The sequence below is a fragment of the Cervus canadensis genome, chromosome 24 (assembly GCF_019320065.1).
Source record: "Cervus canadensis isolate Bull #8, Minnesota chromosome 24, ASM1932006v1, whole genome shotgun sequence".
NCBI lineage: Eukaryota > Metazoa > Chordata > Mammalia > Artiodactyla > Cervidae > Cervus > Cervus canadensis.
The window spans coordinates 45870392-45893172 of record NC_057409.1 but is presented as its reverse complement, the minus strand read 5'-3'; the positions used below and the strand labels follow the sequence as shown (position 1 = coordinate 45893172).

Here is a 22781-nt window from a genome sequence, read left to right as displayed (position 1 = left end):
CACTAGGCTAAGAACCTTACTTGGATGTCATCTTATCCACATAACATTATAAGGATAGGTACTATTTTTATTTAGTACCCCAGATAAATAAACTGAGGTTCATGGAGTTTTACACATTTGCTCAAAGTCACAAAGCAAGTAAGTGGTAGTCAATATATGAACTCCACTAGTGTGACTCCAAAGTCAGTATTTCAGCAACGAGAGTGATATAATGCACTATGCCATATAACCCACTATATGGCAAGCAGAGTATGGATAGTACCTGGTCTCTAGACTATAATAACTCACAGACCAGGGGAGAGAAGATAGGTAAACAGATAAACTATAATCTGTTGTGTTAACTGCTGTTAGAAGATAAGTGCTATAGGAGCATAGAGAAGAAGCAACTAATTAATGCTATTTGGTAGATGGGCCATGGACAATCCTTCTAGAATGATAACTACAACAGTCATTGGGTCTTAAAGTGCTCCAGGTAACCTGGAGAGAAGGCAAGCATTTCAGAAAATGCATAAAGACAAAGATTCCTGAAAGAATACGGTACATCTGAGGAACAATGAGAAATACAATTCTGAACAAGGGCAGAAAATGCAAGCAGTTCCAAGATTGGAAGCAAACGAAAAGGAAGACAAGCCAGATTGTGGGGCTCCTAAATTTGGTGACTAGAAAAACACTACATGAAACCAATCTGAGGCTGATGAGAGCTAGACTGTAAGAATGGAGGGATGCAAACTTTGAATACAATTAACAAGAATATGGTGGTTGCCTGAATCACGGGATTAATATGGAGAATCTGTTTCAATTTGGGGCAGTTTTTTGTTGTTTGTTTTTTGATGCTGTTTCTCCATTTTAGTTTATTTATTTTTTTGGTCACGTTGTGCAAGGCATCCAGAACTTTGTTCCCTAACCAGGGATTGAACCCGTGCCCCTTGCAGAGGAAGTACAGATTCTTAAACCACTGGATCACCAGGGACATCCCTGGAACGGTCTTGATTGAACATTTCTGTAGACCAAGCAGGAAGAGCTAACGGCAAGGGAGAAATCAAATGATGAAGAAATGTCCCAAAAAAGGTGAGAGTCAGCAAGTGAGTGAGCCAAGAGAGGACCACACCCCACCCCAGCACACAGAAATAGCAGCACCTGCTCCAGCACTTCATTAGTTCATCTTATGTGCTATTCTCCATTTGTTCTATGTGCCTTTGTCTTCTCTTCCCAGCTAAATAATAAATCCCTCAAGGACAGGGGTCAGGTTTTCTATTTCTTTTTATCTCCCTCCCTACTTAAAACAGTGTGGACACATCGAGCTGGGCATGTGTGCCTTGTCATGGTGGGCCGGGGAAGAAATCAGGGATGGAGCAAAGAGACAACACCTCTCCTAACACGAACAAGTCACAGATGAAAAACAGAACTGTGCATCTTTGCTTTGTATGGTATGAGCTGCCCCAGATGGAACTGTAAAATACATGGAGAATGTAATCGAGCTATTTATCAGGAAAAGACCGTGTAATAAATTGTCACATTATAAATAACCCTGTTAGAGCAGGGGCTCGGGAGTGAATCTGTTATCTCCTGCTTCCCTTACAGTAACGAAATGCAAGTATGGTTGATAAGAGAAAACACCAGTGCCAAGGAATATTACAGTGTTGTTTTTAAAAATCTATTTAAAATTAATACATGAAATACTTTTGCTAGTTCTTGGGTTCCTCAAATTAGCAGAAAACATTTCTAAATAAATTTATATCTTCTCATAATCCGTATGTTTATTTTTATAACTTACTCAGTGTTTAATCTGAAAATAGTATTCAAGAGCACATATGCAATCATTTCTTAGCATCACAGATTTTGGCTCACAGGTTTTGAAGCCCTCAACTTTATAGATAACAAAACTGAGGTTCAGAGAAGTGACTTTGTAAAAAAAAAAAAATATATGAATTTTTAATAATAGAGCTAGATTTAAAGCCTAGTTTTCCTAACTGATTGTCCCATTATCTTTCATTAAGCAAATCTAAAATTGAAACTAAACTCTGAAGTTATTCTCTCCGAATCTAATCAGAAATCTTTGCTGGCATGATTAGCTTTCTGCCCCTCTGCTCTCTGTCTTTCCTGATTTCCCACGATAGATTCACAGACAAGCTGTGGCCAACACTGCTACTACCTACCCAATAACCACTCTCCCTTTCTTTCTTCCAAAAGAATTCCAATTTTTTTCTGAGAGGCATTGTGTCAAATAAAAAAATTGATTTCCCAGGCTCTCTAGACCTGAAACTGAGATAAATGACAAAGTCCTAGGGGATGAAATCCCTCCCAGAATAGTACAGAACTTCATGAGGAGAGGCATTTGGCCTTTTTTCCTTCTTTCCCCACCCTCTTCCTGCATGGAATCTGCACTGGATGTCTGGAGGTACGGCAGCCATTTTGCAACCGTAAAAAGAGAAGCCAGGAAGAGACCCAGAGCCTGTGTCTGTGGCAGCCTTGGGAAACACTGTATTATCCTGGATTGGTCACTACATAAGACAAATAAAGCCCCTATTTGGTTAAACTACCTCTGCAGAGTTTCTGCTACATGTAGTCACTTGCAAATGTTAACTGATTAATACCTAAACTAATATCTTACTATGCACTGACATATTCCTAACATATCACTGCCCTGCTCAAAAACCTTTCAGTGGAAGGCTCAAGCAGGAGACCACTAAGTCAACATTAACTCTCATCTGGCATTCACAGCTCTTTACAGTAGGTTCCTGAGTCCTCGTATCCCCCCTAAACACATCCTACCTACGAGCTAAACAGAACTCCCTGCCAACTGTCTCTCTCACCTCATCTCTGCCCATCAGAACCCTACAGTCTTGTCAAGGCCCCTCTCACACATCACTTCCCTCAGCAGTCTAAGAGGATCCCTCCAACCTGGTAAGAGGGATCTTACCCTCTTTTAAACTCTCAACGAAATTTTGTTTGCCCCTCCAAGGTCACTCCTTATGACAGTCACTGCGCTCTCGGGGTCTGCGAGGCAAGAGGCACCTTGAGGGCAGGACCTTGTCCTTCTGGCGTGGGAGCCCCACCCCCAAGCCCAGCACGGCACCTGATACAGAGCGGATGATTAATAGCACTTCCTCAATTGAATTAATAAACACGTCCCCCCCGCCTAATGCATCTCTGACTGCTCCCGGGAAGAGTCCACGCCAACACTCTAATGACTTAGGAGGGAGCGTGTGAGGCAGCAGGAGGAGCTGCTCTGCAGCTCAGACTGCGGTATTGTTTTGACACCAGCGCAAGTGATAATGGGCTGTTACCCGGCGTGTCAAAGCGCTCACTCCAGACTCCTACGCCAGCCTCTCCTGCTTGTCACCAACCCCAGTCTGCAAAAGCCTTCCTATTCGAAACACCATGTGGCTTCTGCTCGAGAAATGCGTCTAGCTGGTCACTCCTTTCCCTGTGGATCACCAAAAAAAAAAAAAAAAATCCAGAATGATTCCAGCAAGAGCAGGGTCTCACTGGGATCCGGCAGCACACACCTGTCCCCCCAAGAAATGATCTCTAACAGCAAGACAGGGGTAAAGAGCAGGATGCCACGGCCAAGGGCACAAGAGCAGTGTGTTCCGATTAAGGAAAGGCTGTACCACGGCAATACGGAGGAAGCGAAAAGCTGGGAATCATAAAAGGAGGAAAAAATCTACCGGATGAGAGGCTGTGCAATTTGAATACAATCTAAAAAACAACATAACTCAAATAAGAATGAGAGCCATAAAATTTACATATTAAAATACAGGGCCTGAAGTGAGAAACACGCCGTCCTTCTTCATAGTACAGGGTTATTATAACTCAAGTACTAGCTCCATGACTGCAAGTCTCAAAAGAAAACGTTATCTTCAGGAACTGACTAGTTAAGTTTGTCATCTGCCCAAAGGCCGAGGTCTCAAATAACTGTTCCAACTAAGCTAAAACAAAGTAACTGTTTCAGACACTATTAACTGGAATAGAGACTGAGTCATCATTATTACTGTAAATCTCTGAGAAAAGTTGCTTATCATGAGCCATATGAATCACTGATGGTCCTATGTAGAATGATGTACATTACAATTAAAAATGATATTGCTTTAACAAGCATTTAATACTAATGATGCACGCTGGTTAAAAAAATAAATAACTGAATGAACACCAATAACATGCATCAGTATCCAAATTGTGTTAAAATCTGTAAATAAGTTGTTTGATTTGATGGGAAGAGGATTCCTTCGTTCGTGAGAAATTTGATTAAACGAACTCAACCCTCACGCCCCAGATGAGACTGTGCTTGCGACTGCCTCCCCGTGGGTCTGTGATGGCCCCGTAAACCTTCACCATTAGGAGCTAATCCCATGGCGCCTGCACTGTGGCCCTCCTGGTCTAGCCTGTCTCCTTCAGGACCTGAGGCTCCATCCTCCTCTCCACAGGCTCCGCAGGCCACCTCCGGGCCCAGCATCACTCCCTGTGAGCGACCCTCCTCTGCAAGTCTGCTCCCAGCCGCAGCAAGCCTGTCCGCCCAGCTTCAGCATCACTGTGGCTCCCACTGCCGCTGCCCACAGCCACGGGGTAAAGGGGTAGCCGGCACACGCGCAGGCCTTGGAAGGGGTGAATGCTTGGGGAAGTTAAAAATAGGACGACTGGATTCAGGAGGGAGTGGGCATCAGGGCTTGGCAGGAGTCACGTCATAATATTTGGCAGAAGGAACATTATATTTCTATTTCGGTGTGTTTTAGTTATTTTGATATAGGTGTGGTTCTATTATACCAAAGTGGGTTATTTTGCCTAAAATCTAGTGGATTATACTTTGTGGGAAATTCAATGAATTTTAAAAATACACATTTTTAAAAACACTACTTTATGTATAAATCTATGAATGGATAATTATCAAATAGGAGACTATCCCCTAATAATTATATTTGACTTTGAGGTACACCATGCAATTTTTGATACAGATTTACCTTCATAATTATACTTTTCTTAGAGTATTATTAGCTTTCAGCTGGGAATTCTAATATTAAAATAAACACACACCAAAACACAGTGGGACCACACATCTCCTAGCTGGCAGGAAAAAAGTCTTCAAATGCTATGTTTCCCCACAGGTAACTCATGCTTATTTTTTTTTTTTTTTAATAATAGAATACTGCTCAAAAAAGGGCAGGGGGGAGACAGGGATATTTTAAATACTGAGAAAAAGGAGAGAAATAGGGAGAGTGGAAGAAGACTACAGGAGTGAGGGGAAAGAAGTTAAAAAATCAGAATAAAACTGCGACTTTGGGATTCACTGTCCGTTCATTTCTTATTGCCCTATTTACAAGCTAACAGCATTATGCTGCAACAGAATTGAATGCAGCATAACATGACCTAATCTCTATCTAGTTGGGCTCTTTAGTCACACAAATACCACTGTCTATTTTTTTCTTTTTCTTTAAGATTTGATCATTTAGTCCAGGTAAGATGTAGCAAAGTTAAGCTATGTCCTGTGAGATGCTCCAGGAAGAAGAATGAAAAGAAGAAGGAGCTGTGATTAAGGTAAATAACATTCAAATTTTCCAGGTCACAAATACCTATTGACAATGTGTCCCCAGGGAAAACATTTAGATTCCTTCTGCTCCACACAGCCCCAGATTTGCTTTGAGGCAGTTCCATAAGAAGAAAAGATATGAACAACTATTTTGGAAGAGGAATGAGATGGGAAAGGGCCTGGTTTTCAATCCAACGGTGGGAATGCTGTGTTAAACTAGATGGTTCACTGTAGTCAAGCTACATTTGTACTTAGATAACTGGATATTTGGGGAGCTTCCCAGGTGACACTGTGGTAAAGAATTTGCCTGCCAATGCAGGAGATGCCACTTCGATCCCTGGGTCGGGAAGATCCCCTGGAGTAAGAAATGGCAAACCACTCCAGTATTCTTGCCTGGGAAATCCCATGGACAGAGGAGCTTGGTAGGCTACAGTCCATGGGGTCGCAAAGAGTCAGACATGGACATGACAGAACCACTGAGCATGGCATGGCACCTGGAGAAGACTGAGCAGATACAAAGGGTTCGTCACCAGACTAGAAAACTAACTCATTACAAAACCATTAGTGGAATTTAAAGCTTTTAAAATTTGTTATTAATAAAGGCTATTTCATTTTTTAAAATACACAATTTCACCCAGATGACTTGGGAGAAATTTTATTACACTATCAGCATATATAAAGTATAGATTAAATTCTACTTTAAAAGTGGAGTTAGTATAGAACAGAATACTTTGTCTACAAAAAAAGAAATCAATTTTTTTTCTAAGTTGATGCAGAGCCATGGAATAGGATTTCGCTGATCAAAACACAATGAATATCATAGTATCTATGCTTCCTGTCCAGCAAGAAAATCAAAATGATTAAGAAAATAATATTAGTAATTCACATCCAGTATCGCAGAAGGAGAGGATATATGAACGGAGACTACAGAAAACCAAAGAAATTAACATACTGTGTCTAGCTTCTGCTTTGTAAAGGGTTAGTAGTAACTATACTAGCAACTAACATGTACCCAGCCCTTACCCTGTGTGAAGCACCTTATCTGATCTGTTTCATTTAATCTTCCTAACCACCCTAGGAAGGAGGTGATGAAGGGAAAGCAATTACCGCTACCCCTATTATTTTCGCAGCAGCAGCAGCATGTGGAATCTTACATCCCGCACCCCTGCAGTGGAAGGACTGAGCGTGAACCACTGGACTCTCAGGGAATCCCCTTCTACCCCTGCATCATAGAGGAGGACGGGGGCAGAGAGTCACGGAGCTGGAAAGCGGTAACAACAAGACTGAAAGCCCAGCAGTCACCCTCCTGAGATCCCAGCACCTAACAACACACTCTACTACCCTGTCCTCAACAAGAACAGGAGCGTAGAAAACACAGGCCTGGAGACCCGAGGTCCTGTCTCACTATGTTAGATAGCTCTCAGCTGGTCTGATGGGAGACACCTGATCAACTGCTCACCGTGAGCAATTCCTAACAAAGCCTTAAAGAAACTGGGAAATCCATAAGCTTCTAACCATTTATTTTCATTAAGTTGGGAATTAAATTAAAAAAAAACAAAAAACTAATGGACAACTGAAAATATCTACTTTCAAAACTTAGCCTGGCTTCCCTCTCCACTGTCACAGTGTTGAACAATACTGTCTCTTGTTTGCTTTGGTTTGTCTAATAAACTGTAGCTTCCCTGGTGCCTCAGACAGTAAATGCAGGACCTGCAGGAGACCCAGGTTTGATTCCTGGGTCAGGAAGATCTCCTGGAGACAAGAATGGCAATCTACTCCAGTGTTCTTGCCTGGAGAATCTCATGGACAGAGGAGCCTGGCAGGCTACAGGCCATGAGGTCGCAAAAAGTCAGACATGACTGACTAACACACACACACAACATTTATATCAGATAGCCATTTTCAACCAACATTTTTTTTACATATAATAGAAAATGTACCTTTAAAAAAAAATTAAAGCATCTAATACAAGACCCAGTGATACAGAATAACATCTCCTGTATGTCTGAATTTACCCATCACTCTGGAATCTAATACAAAATAAACCAAGACCTGCTTTATGGAGTTCTGTTTTTGTCTTTGACCCGAACATTTAATCTCTGCCCCCCATTCCTGCCCACCCATCACAAAGCAGCAGTCATGGATCACAAAAGGGACCAGGTGAGTGATTTTGACAGACTCAATGAAAAGTCCGTCATTACCCAACAAAATCAAGGCAATGATTAGGTGCTACCTGCAGAATGATCATTTTATTTAATAGGGCTTCCCTGGTGGCTCAGATGGTAAAGAACCTGTCTGCAATGCAGGAGATCCGGGTTTGATTCCTAAAGCAGGAAGATCCCCTGGAGAAGGAAATGGCAACCCACTCCAGTATTCTTGCCTTGAAAATCCCATGGACAGAGGAGCATGGCGGGCTACAGTCCACGGGATCACAAGAGTCGGACATGACTTAGTGACGAAACCACCATGGCCACTAGCAATCAAGCCATATCAATCTCTTCCACACAGAAGACAAGATTTTTTATTTCCCCAGATTCCCCAGTACTACAAACAGAACTATTTTGGTCCCACACATTTCAAAACCTTTTTAAAATTCAGGACAAACAAATGACTGTGGCAGCTTGGGGACACAGGTCCTTTGAGAAGCACTTGAACGCACAACATCCACATTTTGAGTTTTTAGCCCTTCACCACACAGAGACCTACAACACACTGTTTTTAGTCCAGTGGGAAGAAAAAAGAATTATTACTCAGTCTTACTATGAATAAATTACCCTCCAGAAGAAGTCAACACATACCTTCCAGGAAACTATTAAATGCACTTAAGACAGAGAATTTTCTAAATGCCACTCCCCACCCCATACCCTGAAAATGGCCCATTCTCTCTATAGGATAAAATGACTTATTTCTGAAGAGTAAGTTAATGCTCAAGAAGGTCAGTTAGGAAGATATATCTGCATTCCATGACTTGAGAAGTTCAACCTGACACTGGTTTAAGAAGATTTTTAGTGCGGGCTGTAAATCACCTCCGGAAGGCCCTGTGAAAGCACTGCTGCCTGGGAAGAGTTGTGTCATACACTCAGCTGCTCCATCCCCTCGAACGGCACTGGCAATGAAAACACTGCCATATATCTTGATTTGTCAGAGAACAAATCAGTTTTATCTGTTCATTTTGTGGTTTAGTGTCATAGGTATTTTAGAAAACATAATTTATATTTCCTCATGCAATTATATATGAAATTAAATCATCTCACTTTTCCAGAAGCATCAAAATATTTCAGATTAAGTAGAACACACTCATAATGTCTTTGAAGTTTTTGTCTCCCAATCTACTACAAGAAGGAAAGATAAATAAAGGAAAAAGAGGGGGGAAATCAGTAGCATTTTACTGAGTTAGTCTAGTTGTATTAGGCCTTGCAGAGCCTTTTATTTATATAAACAATCACAACAATGTCTGGTCACGCCATAGAGAGGCAGAGTATAGTGACTAAGTCCCTGCCTCAAGAAGCACTCGCCTGGGTTTTAACATCTGAATCCTGGCTCCATCACTTTCTTTCTGGATGCCCTGGGGTAATTCACTTAACCTCTCTGAGCTTAGTTTCTTTAGGTGTAAAATGTAGATAATTGTACTTGTGTCACACATGGTTTGTGAGCATTAAGTGAATTACCGCATGCCTGGCACACAGTAAGCTCTATGTTCCCTAGCACTACAATTAGCAACAATATGCACACCATTTTTTTGAGGACTAAACATACATGAAAACGTAACAAAATTATGTCTTACTAATACTGAGGTATACCAATGAGAGACAAGAGAAAAATATTCTATTGGTGTGTTCTCTCAGGGATGATAAGTTGGTCATTTTTTGTAAACTTAAAGACAATGCAGCCGAGATTCCCGGATCAAATGTTAAATGATACCCATTCTCCTGGGAGAACACACCACACCCACAAGTGTTTTAATCCCTCTGACTTACCACAGAGTTGGACTTTTTTTTTTTTTTCATTTACCTGGCTGAATTAGTTCTGCTGAGAGACTTGGGCAAAATTTATAATCTTATTAGTCACAACAGGAAACTTCCCTTTAATAAGTTAAGATAGAAAAACATTATTGATCTTAGTTCTGTTCGTTTAAACTGCAAATGGGTATGTTTTAATATCCACCAGGGGCTACAAGTAAAAAAAGGAAAATAGCAGCAAATTATAACACTGTATTATGTAAGATATAAGAAAACACTGGTTTCTTAACTAAACTCTTTGTTCATATGAATTGATATTTTTGGTCACATGAGTACATTTTTATAGATAACCTGGGTTACATAAATCCTGACCAATCCTTGCTGTGCCCATTATGAAAACCCACCTAAATATTTATTGAAAGCAAATACTTCTCTCTGAGCTTCCCAGGTGGCACCAGTGGTGGAGAAACATAAGAGAAGCAGATTTGATCCCTTGGTTGAGAAGATGCCCTAGAGGAGGGGGTGGCAACCCACTCCAGTATTCTTGCCTGGAGAATCCCATGGACAGAGCAGCCTGGTGGGTTACAATCCATAGGGTCACAAAGAGTCAGACATGACTAAAGTGACTTAGCACACACACATGCAAATACTTCTCTCTATCCAAGGGCCACCAACATAATCACATAGGAAGAGAGTGAATCCGACCTCTTAAGGACAGACCTCAGAGTGAGCTGAATGATTCCAGAAAAGTGCACAAAAGGGAGAAGATGGGAACGGGAGCAATGACAGTCTAGGAAAGGGTACAGGGTAGGGGCCATCTGACTTCTAACTAGGACCATCTGACACCTGCCAAGACAGAGAACACTGCGAAAATAAGCCAGGTCCGTTTTAGAACTACAAAATACATAAAGAAGACAAAGAGATGTTCATCTCGTTCCCATGCCCAGTAGGATCTGAAGTTCTCTAGAAACAAACCACCAAAAAGGGATTACAACCCACTGCTCCTGCAAGCCTGGGAGCTTTCCTGATTTGTCTGACAAATTCCCTACCCCTAAGTGTGAGCCATGATCTGTCAATTCAAACACAGGAAAAACCTTCCCTAAGAGTTTCCCGCAATGACTCTTTCAGAACATCTCCATTCTACTGCACAGAGCAAAAACCAGAGGCTAAAAAATAAACTGTCATCAGTTATTAATGCCTGGGCCAAAGGACATTGTTAACACAGGACTGTCATTGTCAAACTGGTAAGCACTCAGTAACTAACCCACACAACGCTGTGTATGTGTTTTTTAAAGAGGAGAAAGACCAAAATGTGGTAAGAATGAGACTATTATAAAAACAAAATATGCAATCAATTAACTAAGGTTTCCTGAATGACACAATGTCTTTTAACTTTTCTCCCACATTAAAAAACTTAACTCTTTACCACAAGGCAGAGGTAAGAAAGAAAGGAGGTCAATGCCAAAACACCTACAATAAACTTTTCTTTTTTTTTTGGCCTCATAGTATGCAGGATCTTAGCTCCCAGACCAGAATCAAACCCTCACTCCCTAAATTCAAAGGGTGGAATCTTAACCACTGGATTGCCAAAGAAGTCACTGCAATGAATGAACCTAGAAAAAAACATTCTCAAAGGGTAACTACATTGTCACATGAACAGTGGAGCTGGTCACTCTGATGGCCTAGATGCAGTGTCTGTACTTAACACCTCCTAATTTACTGACCATGCCTAAATCCTTCCAGATCATCAAAAGAAGACAAATCTTTCACACTTGCTTTGAAAACCAAAACTTCTCTACTATGTAATATTAGAAATAATAATAAAGAATATGCAAACTATATATTAGAATATTAAATGAACCACAGGCAAAAATACTGCATATGTGACCTCAAATATGTAAAAAAATGCCCTGCACTATAAATAAAGATCCCCTGGAGAAGGCAATGGCAGCCCGCTCCAGTAGTCTTGCCTGGAGAGCCCCATGGACAGAGGAGCCTGGCGGGCTACAGTCCATGGGGTCGCGAGAGTCAGACACGACTTAATGACCAAAGAGAGATAACTGAAGAAGAGCGCCTTAAAATGTCACCTACATTTATCTCTCAGTCATTGGCCTGACTTGTGGGTGGTGTCTTCTTTTTCCTTTTTCTGCATTTTTTTAGTTTTCTATAATTAACAAGCACTAGTTTATTAGAAAAAGTTTTTTAAATGTGTAAGTTTGTAAAGAGCTTAGATATACAAAAATGGGAGTCTCACAAATAAATTCTCATAAAATGCCATCCCAAGACAGCAAGTTCAATTTTGCTATTATACTCAAAACAAGCTCCCCGCTCAATTTAAACATGTATATGTTCAGTTACCAACTCCAAAATGTCAATCTTTGGTTTATGCCTGTAAAACAGAGTTACTATTAGTTTGAATTATAGACTAAATTGGCAGACTAGAAATACAATACCACAGAGGGGGATATTGGTTAAGTACACATTCTATGGAGCCAATTTTTGGCATCAGCCATGCTACTTACTTCTTTGAATGTCAGTTTCCACACTGGTGAATTGTGGGCAATTATATCATGTACTTCATAGGAGTTATTATGAGGATTGAATGAGAGGCTACATGTGAAGCACCTAGAACTATATCTGGTATATGAGAAGCATTAAATAAATATTAGTGTTTCCTTTACTAATTAGTTAATAATATTTTCATTAAATATATTCATAGCATGTCTATTCCATACAAGTTTCAGTTTCCCTCATAAAAACTAAACTATGACTTAATCTAAGCTAATTTTGATGTATTCATTTGTTCTATTCCAAACATGAATAGTCCAAATAGGTAAATTTTTCAGAAAACTGAAGTTTACCCTTTCAGGCACCTACATCATTTTATTTTTAATCCTCAAACCCCATTCAAAAGCTTCAATTCTGTTCTGGCCAAATGGCTACTTTCCACAAGCTTAAATTTGCCAAAACTTCCTTCTAGACAAGATGGGGAAAATAGGATCAACATATGCATTAATTTATTGCCAGGTCCTACTTAACATTTTTTTAATATATTTATAGTTTTCTATCTCCCTTACTGGAATGTATTTTGACAGCAGAGGCATTATATGTTTGGTTCTTTGCTGTGCCCTCAACACCTAGAACAACGCCTGGCATATAATAGGCACTCAAGAAATATTTGTTAAGTGAATGAATGATATACTGTGTGAGAGAGCCATAAAATTAAGGTATAATCTTCAAAAGTGTCTGCATTGTCTCTGGAGAAGGGAATGACTACCCACTCCAGTATTCTTGCCTGGGAAATCCCATGGACAGAGGAGCCTGGCGGGGCTACAGTCCAAGGGGTCACAGAAGAGTTGGTCATGACTGAGCAACTAAACAAAATAACAAAAATTACAATAACAACAATAAACAAAAATTTCTGCATTGCATTCCTCTCCATAAAAGGGGAGCAGTAAAACTCAGCTACACTTCTTCCAATCATGCTCTAAAAGACTAAAGATCTTAATAAAGTACTTCCTTTCCAAATAATTCTAATCTCTCTTTTCCCTTGCAGAGTATCTAAAGGAGAACCCCCTCTCAAAGAAACCTTCCCCTTCCCTTAAGGAAGCACTGTGTTCATAATAATAAAACACGACACTTGAATTTTTTATTTATTACTCTGGCTCTGGAGCAGCTATTCTCAAGAACCATCACCTTAAGTTGGTAAAACAGGTCAAAGCATTCGATTAAGAACAGACCGTCCTCTTAACTTGGCTCCCAGGATGGTGGGCCCAGATTTTCACCCGGGAGATTATTAGGCCTTGTAGAGCCACATCACTGAGGACAGAGGTTTGACCATGCTACAAGCTTTCCAGCATCTCATTCTTTGATTTACAAAACTGACAGAAAGAACATGTTGGATGCATTTCTCTGATGAGCTGGAGCTGGAAGCTGAGAGAAACCTTGGGCACTGTCTATTTGCATATAGCCTGCAGCAATCTTTTCCAACCTGAGTAACTAGCTTGTAAAACAGTAGCCCAGATTTGCTCTTCTGTCCTGGGTGATATTTCTTCAAACCAAACAGGGGCAGACAGGGAAAAACCTTTGTTTCCCTCACTGAGACACAGATAATCTTGCTAGTCACTGCTTTTGAGCAAGTAGAGCCTTGATGTAAGACTCTTTAGAGCTCTCAAAGCTACTATCAAAAAAACTCCAAAACAACAACAAAAACATTGCTTTTCAAAGCACTGAATTTTAAATGCTCATCACAATCATGTGAAATCTATCTGGCACCTCAGAAGCCAAACCAAGGAGCCCATGAGTGACCAAATGGTCAACTGCATGCTTGCTCCGCAGCCCTGCCTCCCACAACCACTGCTGAGCTCCGTCACCCTGCAGACAGAAGAGGTCCCTGACGCCGCAGGGCTCCTTCTCCGTGCCAAGGTGCCTACATGCATTACAAATAAACTTCCCACCAACTGACACTATGCAATGAATGAAGAGTTTGTTGCAGAGTTTATACCCCATAAAAATTTTTAAATACAATTATACTGTATCTGAGAAATACTGGACAAAGTGTAAGATGTATACGAATTTTAGAAGTAAAAGGAACTACAGTTCTGAAATTTCACAATTACACAAAGAATTAACTGAAATTGTAAGAATGAGATGACAGAGCTCTTATCCAGATTAAAAAGGAAAAAAAGAAAGTTTTTAAAAAGTATTTGAATATTACAAAATGTCTATGGCCAAGGATTTTTTACTGTCTATCATGAATGTCAAAATAGACTTTATTAAATATGATTGGTATAGCATCAAGACTGAGAATTGTTATCAATGAAAAGCATTAAATATAAAGAATTTACACAAAAGGTAACAGCACTGTCTATTGTATCATTTATGAATGTGCTTTTTACCAAATGAGTTCCTTTCAGAGAATTGCTACTGCATCTCTTAAGGCACAAAAAGAGTGGGTCTTCAGCAAATGACTACCCTGTATTTTAAATCTATACGTTAGTAAATGACAGTTATACTTTATAAGGGAATAGAATAAAAAATTAAATACAATATAAATTGTATCAGAGTATCACCAATTTTAGATTGTAGGTTTCCTACTCATAACTCCTCAAAAGCTGTATATTTTTAATGGGACATACTTTAATTATTAAATAAAAGTTGTATATCACTGTGGGTCAATCTCTTTAACCTGGATCATTTTATATGAATGCCAAAATGCAGAACTAAGATGATCACTTCCCTCCAGGTCAAAGGCATTAATGCCCACATTGCAAAAAGAAGGATTTTAAGCAGTTTAAAAAATACATCAAAGCTAGTGGTCACCATGACCAACTGCCCCAAATAAAACATAACTGCAAATGTTGCTAAACCTGTCCCTCATAATAGAGAAAATAATGAGCTAGTTTTGTCTTTAATGAGTTATTTCCACTAATAATGATTTTTTCCACTGGACATTCTGGCAAAAATTGCAAGGTCAGGTGTCAAGTGAGATCAGATTTTTTTTTTTTAATTCACTGCCCTTAACACTTTTTATCAAACACTTCCTACTTAACAGCTAGGCATTCTGCAAATCAAATTGGATAGGGTCTTTACTCTCTACAAATTTACATACACACAACAATTCCATCAGCTGACCTTTCGATGAGTCATAATTACATATTTATATATTTTAAGTAACATTTATGACAATATAAACAAAAATTAGGAATACAGAACTATAAATACTTATATTAGATATTCATTTTTAAGTATATAATAGACAAAGAGGTAAGATGAGCATTATTCTTCCCCTGGCATTTAGTGAAAGAGTAGTGCTTCAGGTTTTGCTATGTGCAGGTGAACAAATATAGATGTACATACACATACATGAATACTTAATTTTATATAGTAGAGGAGGGAAGAGCATGGGGGCTTGTTAGAGATTGTGTCAGCCCAGCCAGTGTTTTACATTTTGGTCCATCCAGCTCTAATGAGGGTTGAAACATGGTTAACAGCAATTTTGGGTAGCTTTCTTAGCTCTTTTTTGAGAGCCACAGAATTTTGTAAAAAGCAGCTTGTTTGTTAAAAGTTTGCTCCAAGGCCTAAAATTTCTAAATATGCACCTTTTTTCCAACATTGCCCTTATAAAGAAAAAACTTCTGAGAGTCTCCCAAACATGAGAGTTTAATTAAAGAAGAAAAAGTGGGAAAAAAAGAGAGAGTGAACCAAAGAAAGAAACTAAGACAGACAAAGCAAGAGATCATTTAAAACATTTTCAGTAAGGAGAATGTCAAACTTTCAGAGCATGAAAAACCTTTCAGCTTTAGACAACATATGTCTTTTAATCATTATTTTTCTGAGTCTCAAAAAAGTGATTTTTCTGAATTCCTGTCCAAGGTTATGATTAAGCTTATTAATTTTTTATTTGAAATCATAATATTTGCAGACATTTATAGAATTGGGGTTTTCATTAAGTTTAGCAAAATAAAAGTAATTCTGAATTAAAGCAGCAAAATTTTAGAATTTTTTTTAAATTTAAGAGAATGAGAAACCCATAGATTCAAAGACTTAAGATACACATCAACCAAATACAGTATATAGATCTGTATGGCTATAATTTGAATAAACAAACACTAAAAATATATACATATAGATATAAAAAAGAAAAATTTGAACCTTGACTGGATATTTTACACTAAGGAATTATTATCTTTTATTTTTAAGCATCACACTGGTATTATAGTTATGTTTTTAAAATAGTCTTTAAGAGACAGTAAAATATGTATGGACAAAATATAAGATCTAGGATTATTTCAAATAATCCAGTGGGAGAGAGGTAAGAAAGGCAGAAGCACAGCTGAAACAAAATTGACTATAAATTGCTAATTGTTGATCCTAGATGCTGACTCACGAGTATTTAATACACTCTCAACTTTGTATATGTTACATATGAAAGTATAGTCTATGTAAAGTTTTCCCAGTATGTGGTATGTTATAGAACTAGCCCATTAGCAAGTATATAATAAAGGAATAATATATATAATATATAAAATAATATTTATTTTATATAACATAAAATATAAACTAATACCATTCCATTCCAACCCTTTTTATATGAATATTCTCACTGCTCTGGTTTTAAATCTAATTCTATATATTCTTATCATTGTTTATCGTTCATAAGCTGAAATTATTCTCCCTTCATATGACGCCTTCAAACAGATGAGGTCGACGTAATCACTGACACAATATCTCTAAGTTTTGATCAAAAGAATTTAGATGCCAGCAATCCCCTAAGTACCCTTTGAGTCTGACAGTTATGATTGGAATGTTTGGCCACAGCAAGCATAGCCAAAACGTCACGACTATGGAAGGATGACACGGGATAATCTGGAAATGGGAGTAGCTGAACAATAAGTGGTCAAACTGGGGGCTTCCCAGGTGGCTCAGACAGTGAAGACTCTGCCTACAATGCACAAGACCCAGGTTCGACCAATGGGTTGGGAAGATCCCCTGGAGAAGGGGATGGGAATACTACCTACTCCAGTATTCTTGCCTGGAAGATCCCGTGGACTGAGGAGCCAGGTAGGCTACAGTCCCTGGAGAGCAGAGAGTCAGGCACCTGAGCAACTAGCCCTCACACTTACACAAGGAGTCAAATTATACTTCCCTTCTGATGAAAACAGCAAGCTAATGAATGGGAACCAACCTCACACACAACTGCATATACACATAAAAATTCCTTATGAAAACAGTTTAGCAAAAATGAACCTTAATAAATGTTCAAAAAATATGTATGGCATTCCTACCAATTTCCCATTGAGCTATGTATCAATGAACAAAATGATTTCCAGTTCATGAGTTCAAATCTAATAATTAAAGACAGTAAACTGATACTTTTTAGCAATGCATGTTTCTCCAGGTTAATAAATATCTTCATTTGTTCATTCTTCTAACATTAACTAAATGCCTACCACTAGTGCCACCCTTGTCTTCTGAAGAAATGGGCCTGTGAGAACAGAAGAGTTTCACCAATAAAAATCAAAGCCAGGACTTCCCCAATGACCCAGTGGTTCGGACTCCACACTTCCACTGCAAAGGGCATGGGTTCAATCCCTGTTCGGGGAACTAAGATCCCACATACCTGGCTGTACAGTCAAAAAGAAAAGAAAAGCCAACATTAGGGCTGTTTTTAAAATGAAGACCACAATGGACAGAAGAGACAAATAAATAGCTTTCTTTAATAAAGCCAAGTAAGAAAAAATAAATAAATAAATAAAGCCAAGTAAGAATTTTCTAGAAATTGTAACCCATATTTCCCACCTCAACATCTATTTCCAAAAGCTAACAAGAAGAAGAGATATTCTCAAGTGTTTTTCAGGAAGAAAATGAACATTTAGTTAAAAATTAGCACCAGCCAGTAAACAAATTTTATATGCATCTCTATTCTCTGAGCCTCAATATCCAATGTTTCTGAGCTCAGAAGGCAAAAATCAACTAGAAATCCATATACTAAACTTTTCTTGTATAAGCTCCATGAAAGCAAGATGTTTTTTCCAGTTCTTTATCCCCAGAACCTAGAATGACTGATACACAGTAAATGTCCCATGCTACTGAATTAATTAATTTGAAGATAAGAATTGCTGAGAAATATGCTTTACTTGCATATCAGGAATCATTTCAGCTTCATAAGCAAGAAATGCGTGTTTGAATTTGTAACTGACCTTGTACACGTGTGCTCAGTGGCTCCATTCGTGTCTGACTCTCTGTGACCCTGTGGACCATGGCCCGCCAGGCTCCTCTGTCCACGGGATTCTCCAGGCAAGAATACTGCAGTGGGTTGCCATGTCCTCCACCAGGGAACCTTCCCGACCCAGGGATCAAACCCACATCTCCTGTGTCTCTTGCATTGCAGGTGGATTCTTTACTCAGCCACCTGGGAAGTCCACATAACCTACTACAGGCCCTCTTTATAGTTTTAGGAGTTGGCATCAATAAACAATTTTGTGAGGCTCTTGTTTTTAATGAAATCTGTCTCAGTTATCTTGAAGAAATATTTCTGTATATTTCATTACAGAAGTGAAATATGTATAATTTATCATTATTGAATATATGTAATCATTACAAAATAAATAAAATCATTATGTATGAGTAATCCAAATCCAAAAAGTCTTGCCTTTTAGGCCTTATGTCCAAAAAGTAAAAGAACAAGAATTAAATAAGAATGGACTCCTACCCCAACTCTACATGTCCAGTGATCAGGGCTGTCACTGGACAATCCTATGGTTAAGACCTCTGACTCAGGAGGTCTTTAACTAGGCTTCAGATTTCAGCTCTTCCACCCACTAGGCCTGTGCACCAAGGGAAGTTATTTCCCTCTCTTTACTCGCCTCAGTTTCATCTGTGAAATGGGAAACATTTAAGTTACTTCAAGTGTTATTGTGAGAATTAAATAAGTCAGTACATGTAAATCTCTTAGAATAGTATCTGGCAAACAGTAATTGCTCAATTCATGTTACCTTGTACAATTAAAACTCCAAGAAACCTTTGTACATCAACTATACTTTAATAAATTTTTTTTAAAAACTATAAAAAAACCCTTGTTTTATACATCACAGGGGCCCATTAATGACTTATTCCTTTTTTAATCTTAAACTGAAAAAGACAACAGAAATAATGTATCTATATCATATACAAGTTTTCACACCTGTGGATAAATTAACAACTTCCCACTTATTCAGAGAAGAATTCATAGAGGAAGTAGAATTTCATACTTACATTTTCTTCTGATTGGAAAAAGAAGAAAATCCCACATAATCCTACAGCCCACCCAATTGATATTTTCATATATTTTCTTTGCCTTTTCCTATACACATAAGTAGAATTTTATATCATTGACACTGTATTTGGCGCTCTGCTTGATTCAAATTACATTAAATGCATTTTTTGTGTCACTTTTTAAAAATGGCATTTTAAACGGCCATATACATTTAATTTCTCTGTAGTAGGAAATGGCAACCCATTCTTCTTGCCTGGAAAATTCCATGGACAGAGCAGTCTGACAGGCTATAGTATATGGAGTCACAAAGAGTCAGACACAACTAAGGGAGTAAGCAGACACTGCACATGCATTTAACTATTCTAATGCACATAAGAAAAAATAGTGACTAATACACTTCCTCCTGAACTCATAACTTTTACATACTCATGACCCACCCCCCAAGAAAACCAGCCAGAAAGGATTTTTGCTTATTTACTGTTCTGCATATTTGTTCTTAAATAAAATTTTCTAGTCAAAAATAAACTTTATTATAAAGTTTAAAAATAAATTTCAAATAGGAAGCAGGAGAGAGATAAGATACCCATTTACAAATTAATCAAATGTACACAGTAAGGAATCATGTTGCCATCACTGCCACCTCCCAGAGTCCACCATCTACTTTGCAAGTATGAATAGCTACATAATCAGTAGGATAAAAAACTCTCTTGACTATGCAGTGAGGTCCATGGCTATCACCAAAAGCCTTGTGGAGCAAAACTGAAAGGATGAAAAGGAACAAGAAAGACCAATGAAAGGCGTGATGAGTTTAGAGGGGGAGGGTTACTGCATAGCATTCCCTAGGTTAACACTCCTCTTCCAAGAGGCTGGAAGCTACTTTTGATCCACATACACTGACTCATAGTTCAGCATATAACGTAAAACGTGCCGGTTGTTCTTAAGGCTACCTATTCTGGGAAAAGCAAAGAGCTTGCCATCTTTAGGCTTTTTGCATATGCAAAATAGTTGGTCAAATGAATCCTGCATCTCATATCCTTGAGAATCACAGAAAGTTAATGGCATATGTTCTGGGAAACTGGAGGGTTTGGGTTAATAAAAAGCCTAATGCCCATGGGTTTATGACATTATCTTGTGCTCTTATCCTTTCTTGGGTCCAAATATCTGGCTTCAAATAAAAACGGTTATCATAAAATGGGAAGGGGAGGGGTTAGATTAGAAACCCTTGAACTACATTTTAGTAGACTTTCTATCATCCTTTATAAGGAAATATTCTTTATGAACAAGCCTTCAGCTCACCTGGAGGGAACGACCTCTCAGAGAAAGAAACTGACTATGCTATGCTCAGGAAAGTGCTCCCCAGATGCCCCAGTGGTGAAGACTCCTCCTGCCATGCAGGGGACACAGCCTCCACCCCTGGGTCTGGAAGAGCCCCTGAAGAAGGAAAGAGCAACCCATTCTAGTATTCCTGCCTGGGAAATCCCACGGACCAAGGAGACTGCTGGTCTACAGGGCATGGGGTCTCAAAGAGCGGGACACCAGTGAGCGGCTCAACAATAACAACACGCTTATAGGGGCAGGGGGCTGCTGCCTTGTCACTGCATGGAGCATGAGTGTCACTCGAAAATAACAGCGTTGCTGATGCATTTTCTCTTTGAAAGACAATCTGAATACTATTCTGATTCAATTACTGAAGCTCTTTTCTGGCCATGTCAAAATGAAAAATCATGTTTCAAGAGTCTAAATTTGTAAAAACAGGCTCAAGAAACCAGCTCTCCCTGCAGTTTAGTTTGGCCCAACTTCTCCAACACAGGAAGAAGAGGTTCAGAAACACTGTTTCTCTGCCACAAACGCATTTGCTAGGAGGTCACCCGATGACTTCTCCATCTTGAGGGAATTACCTAAACTAACAAACAAATAAAACCAGAACAAAACAGAAAACTAGACATATAAAACCTCAGGACTTGAATATCCAATCACATTTTGGTCTGCCTCCTTTCCTAGCTTCCTCCTGCTCTGCTGTTTCTCCAGCACGTGAATGACCTGTCTTATCATGCACTGTTTGGTCTATAATATTAATAAATGTGCCACAAACTGCACACTTGTGATGATCTGAATGACAACAAAGACCCAATACATATATTTCAAAATAAACAATTCTAAGTTTTTCCATTTGCCCAAAACAGAGATCAGCAATCCAATTTAAAATAAAATAAATGAACTGTGATTTTTTTTCTCCTCTGTGACATTATAGTACAGGATCTAAAGACAATACCTTCATTTATCTACAAAATAAATTATATCTGCAATCTAGAGCACCTTCAGGATGTTGATTCAACTTTTACAAAGTGTCATATTTAGTCATTTTTAACCACCATTTTCAAAAACTTTAGGGAAGCCAATATTGGCTTTTGGCTTTTTTCCTCTTTAACCCTCCACCAAGGACCATATCTCTTGCTAGTGGGTCTCATCTTGGGGAGCGGGACTCTCAGTCCACATCACTGAACGGAACCGTGGGGCTCCCTCATGCAAATTTCCTGAGAGCCCCTTCCCTGAACATGTGCCAAAAATCAAATCTTGGCCACTTAGTGCTCTGCGCTCCACATGTGCGCTCACGGCGCGTTCAGCAGCCGCGCTAACTGAGACGGATAGCCCTGTCAAACAGGAAGCTGGCACACCAGGGCGCAACAGTGGGATACAATGACCTTTACATTCAGAGAAAAATATCCCTAAAATGGCATGACAAGTTTATGGGGGGGAAGGAGGGGAGATTCTTTTCTTTCATTTGGGCACATAGCATGCAATAAAAGCAATGGTGCCCAGCGTGCAATTTGCTCGGGATCAAATCTTGAATCCTTCACACAAGAAGGAAATGAATCATCCTTTATCATGCTGCTTTGAAAGCAGTGGACTCTACAATTCAGCCGTATGTACCGCTGCAACCAGACAGGCCAAGTGGAGGGATTCAGCATGCACTTCAACTCACAATAACCCACAGTCCTGGGAAAACATTCCTAATCTCCTGTAGATGGGTTGGTTTCAGACGGTAGAACCAAGATATAATTTGAATTTTTAAAATTTTTAAAAAATTTTAAAAGTAATAATCTGCTTACAAAATCAGAGTCAAGAGCTTGGTAATTTAAACCCCATGTCCTTGGTCACCATATTTGTAACTTTTTATAAACTGCTTAATCTCTTGTTTCCGTCTCTAAATAAACAGAGGATTGAACTAACAATTCTTAGGAAGTATATGAGGAGGAATTCATTTGAAAATAGCAAAAATCGATAGCTCATACACAAATGTTAAGTAAGGACAGAAATTAATATATGGAATAAAACCAGGCAGTCACATGCTTCTGTCCTTTAGTTATAGCCATTATCCTAATCTATACAATTCAGTCATTCCGGCTAAAACACAAACATCATTCTACTGGGTCAAAAATTTATTTTTCTATTCTTCAGGTTTGGGGGCATTTTTGTTATTTGCTTCATCAATTATTTGGCGTAAAAGAACAATGGGCAACACCAGTTCACAATGGGGTCC

General features: G+C 39.0%; 1 protein-coding gene across 4 annotated transcripts in view; it reads right to left on the bottom strand.

Annotated features, from left to right (window-relative positions):
• SATB2 (SATB homeobox 2) overlaps positions 1-22781 on the bottom strand; it is a 212429-nt gene that overhangs the window by 146467 nt on the left and 43181 nt on the right. The window lies entirely within an intron of this gene.